The 4442-nt window shown below is 39.5% G+C and overlaps 1 long non-coding RNA gene across 1 annotated transcript; it reads left to right on the top strand.

Moving 5' to 3' along the window:
• The first annotated feature begins 2133 nt into the window (after positions 1-2133).
• LOC104951855 (uncharacterized) lies at positions 2134-3363 on the top strand. The gene is made up of 3 exons (XR_799066.1): positions 2134-2240; positions 2392-2449; positions 3257-3363. It is a non-coding gene; the product is annotated as an uncharacterized lncRNA (long non-coding RNA).
• The last annotated feature ends 1079 nt before the right edge of the window (positions 3364-4442 follow it).

Consider the following 4442-nt stretch of genomic DNA (forward strand, 5'->3'; position numbering starts at 1 on the left):
GAAGTGATTCTCAAAATGTTCCATCATATGTGTTCTTATGAAAATAGTCTAGACTATTCTAAATTGAAAAAACTGAAACAACTTCAGCGTATTTACATTAAGTCATAATGAAATAACTATTAACTCGGTAATAGTCTCTAATGTCTCAAAGGCAAGGCAAGTTTATTTATATAGCACCTTTCAACACAGGGCAATTCAAGGTGCTTTACAAAAATGAAAGACATTCAGACAAAGGCATTTAAAAACAGTCATTAAAAAGAAAAGATAATAAAATAAACATTAAAAGAAAAATTACATGAATAAAAAGTACATGAATAAAAAGTACAAAAGTTACAGTGCAGTGTAAGATATGAATAGTTCAATCAAAAGCAGCGACAAAAAGAAAAGTCTTCAGCCTGGATTTAAAAGTAGTCAGAGTTGCAGCGGACCTGCAGGTTTCTGGGAGTTTGTTCCAGATATTTGAAGCATAATAACTGAACGCTGCTTCACCATGTTTAGTTCTGACTCTGGGGACAGAAAGCTGACCAGTCCCTGAAGACCTGAGAGATCTGGATGGTTCATAATTTAGCAGGAGGTCAGAAATGTATCCCTGGCCTAAACCATTCAAAGCTTTATAAACCAGCAGCAGTATTTTGAAATCTATTCTTTGACACACAGGAAGCCAGTGTAAAGACTTCAGAACAGGAGTGATGTGATCCACTGTCTTAGTGTTAGTGAGGACTCGAGCAGCAGCGTTCTGAATCAGCTGCAGCTTTCTAATAGATGTGTTAGTGAGACCTGTGAAGACACCATTGCAGTAGTCAAGTCTACTGAAGATAAAAGCATGGACAAGTTTTTCCAAATCCTGCTGTGACATTAGTCTTTTTATCCTAGATATATTCTTGCGGTGATAGTAGGCTGATTTAGTAACTGTTTTAATGTGACTGTTGAAACTCAGGTCAGAGTCCATGACTACACCTAGATTTCCGGCTTTATCTGTTGTTTTGAACATTGCAGACTGGAGCTCAGCGCTAACTTTTATACGTTCTGCCTTGGCTCCAAAAACCATTACCTCAATTTTATCTTTGTTTAATTTGAGAAAGTTCTGACACATCCAGTCATTGATTTGTTCAATGCACTTACTCAGTGTTTGAATTGGAGCATAGTCTCCTGGTGAAATTGTTACGTAAATGTGTGTGTCATCTGTATAGCTATGGTAACTTAATTTGTTGTTTTTCATTATCTGAGCCAGTGGTAGCAGCATGTAGATGTTAAAGAGAAAAGGCCCCAAGATGGAGCCTTGAGGTACCCCACATGTCATATTTGTCAACTCAGATGTGTATTTACCTATAGAAAAAAAGTTTTTTTTGTCCTTTAAGTAGGATTCAAACCAATTTAGAACTGTTTCCGAAAGTCCCACCCAGTTTTCTAGTCGGCCTAGTAATATGTTGTGGTCAACAGTGTCAAACGCAGCACTGAGATCTAATAATACTAACACTGAAGTTCTGCAAGAACAAGAACTTGCCAAAGATGATTTGACGACAGCTTTAAACAATGTAACCTGCTCACAAAATTAAACTTTGTTTCCCTTTCTTACATATTGCAGGAACAGAGCGCAACTAAGAATACATTACAGAAACACTTTGATTCATTTTTTAAAAGAATATCTGATGTGTGAACTTTAACTAAATCTCTTATTCAGTACTTCTGCTCATGATGAAGTGCGCTAAATTGGAATTTGCATGGCCTGTTATTTACGCCAATAAAGGTTTATTGTTGGTGAACATGATTGGTAGAAGGTTGGAAGGGCCTATGATTAGTATAGTGTTCTTATATTTTTAAAAACAATATCCTGATCATAGGAGAATAATGTTTTTCTTTTGACTGCAAGTTCCCATGCTTTGAAGAAAATTACAGATCCTTTAAAGATAGAAATGTTGCTGAAGTGTCATATTCAAATGTAGGGTTAGCCTTAATGTTACTATGGCACAGTGATTAAAAATAACATTTAAAACGTCAATTCATATATATTAAGAGGTAGTTTTACCTGCAGGAAAGCAACAAAAAAATGCCATCTTGGTATCATGGACACTTTCACCAATAGACATACGCTGCTACTACAATGAGGATAATGCAAATGGGGGTCTCTGTTGCAGCTGTGGTTGGAGTGTTGGTGGGGGCTGGCTTCGAGCTGAGCCCGGAGGCAGCAGACAGAAGGGGGTCTCTGCTGTGCTGCTCACTCCTGGATCTCATGCTCTTCTGTGAGTCCCACCCTGTCTGTCCTGTGTTCATGACATATTGAGTAAAGCACTTTGATTCACACCTCTGGACCCTGAAAGTTATGTTCTACATTTAACTGCTTTAATGTCGAACTATCATGTTTCTATTATTGTTTTGTTCGGTCTTCTGAAGGGCTTCTGGACACCGTGGACCAGAGTGAGACGCAGCAATCTGCGGGAGCTGAGCGATGGTGCTTTTTTATTCAACTTTATCACAATTAGATAGTCTTGTTGGGATGGAAGTCTCTGTCTGAAGATGAATGTAACAGTGGCTGGTGACGTCGTTTATATTTTCAGATTTTCTGAGTTGATAAGGATCCCCCGAGTGCATGTGATTTAACTTACAACCTGAAACTGATTATTGGATCCTTTTCCTGGAGGAAAGGATGTGTGTTAAAATGTGTAAGAATGCAGCCCCTGCATGAGCCACAGTAATTAATTTATGCTGCTCAGTTTTAGTCAACAGAAAAGTGAATTTTGTGGTCATCGTGTCACAACAGAAAAGTGAATTTTGTGGGTCACACTGATGTTCCTGCTTTTTTCAGCAGCCCAGTTTTAAGCTCATGACCACATTAGCTTCATCTGCTACTTTCATTTATCATGTTTTTGCCTGATTGATCATTTTTCTGTACTGCACAGTTCTCAGCTAAATTCTTGCCACTTGTTTGAAGAGAGCACCTTGCTCCTATGATCAGAATGTGTTTGCCTAAACCAGTGTTACTGTAGCTCCTGTCTCTGCATGCTTCACACACTGAGTCACATCTACTGTCTGCAGCAGAACAGACAGCAACCTCTAAAAGTGCATCACTTTGCATGTGTCTAAAACATTGACTACAGAATTCCTGTCCTGTAATTAAACACAAGGAAGTGTGGCCAGTAGCAGGAGTTGTTTATTGTTTAACTCTAGACGATGTACCTACAGTAAACAAACAGTATTAAGAACATGTATGCTATCCGATGTTTTTGTTTCTCACTCCCCGGCTCTGTGTTTTTTACAGGATTCAGATATTTGATGCTTCACTGTGTGGAGCTTCAGCCTCAGTGGATACCCTGCAGCGTTTCTTCACACACTCACTGACACAGACCCTCACATACAAGCCTCGACTAACAGGTACATACATGTTTTCAACAGCTTGCTGTTAACTACACTCATCTGGGAGATCATCAGACTGGGTCAGAAACTGAAGGTCTCTAGGACTTTGGAAGTCTTGGGAATGAATCTCCTGATGTACCATGCATGCTGATAACATACATAATTAGTTTGAAAGCCTCAACTACACAGCGCGGCAGGTTGGATGGGGGCCTAGCAGTATCCAATTTCTTATATTATATTATTGGTCTTTCGCTCCCAGACCTCTGGTTACGTCAGTGGTTCTCAAACTTTTTCTGTCAGGCCCCCCCTTTGGAGAAAAAAAAAAGTCGGGCCCCCCCAACACAAATAGTCAGGCTCAGTGGCGGCGCCAGAGATTCTATTTTGGGGGTGCTGTGGGGTAGCTTGACGTTTCATAGAGGGTGCTCAAACATTTAGGGTTTCCCATTAATGTACTGGTCGCTACAGTGGAATGTTCTACTGCAACAATCCCCACACACACACACACAGTGTACCCGCGACTGTTACAATGAAGGCTCGATAATCAGCTCACGGCATATAGGTGTAAGCAGGGGTAAAGTGTTATTTTTATAGGTGGTGTGTGGACCTCACATAGGGGGGTCAGGGGGCAAGCTCCCCTGGGAAGATTTTTAAATATTGAAGTTAAAAGCATCAATCTGGTGCACTTTGAGAGCAACATGAAGAGATCTATGGATACATCTCTCAACACCCATTTGAAACAGAACTGTAAACAGATTTACTTTTTCTTTATGGATATTTTACAAATCACTCCCTTTTTAACGTTATTCTTTTTTTAATGTCATATAGTATTTCATACCTGTTTTTAATTTATTCTCTTATTTTTTTATAACTATAATGATCATATAAACGTGGGGCCTCGGAAATAATTGTTTACATTAATGGTGACCAAAACGTTTGAGACCCACTGAGATAACACTGAGAGTCCTTTAGCTCACTGAGTCTCTCATTCTGACAGGAGAGGACTCTCCTCCACTTTGTTGTTGAAAAAACTCCTTATATCCGTTAGCGTAGCTCGCTAGCACCAGAAGCTAACAACAACGATCTCCGGTACC

Source organism: Notothenia coriiceps, unplaced genomic scaffold (genome assembly GCF_000735185.1).
Source record: "Notothenia coriiceps isolate Sejong01 unplaced genomic scaffold, NC01 NC01_scaffold00019319, whole genome shotgun sequence".
Classification (NCBI taxonomy): Eukaryota; Metazoa; Chordata; class Actinopteri; order Perciformes; family Nototheniidae; genus Notothenia; species Notothenia coriiceps.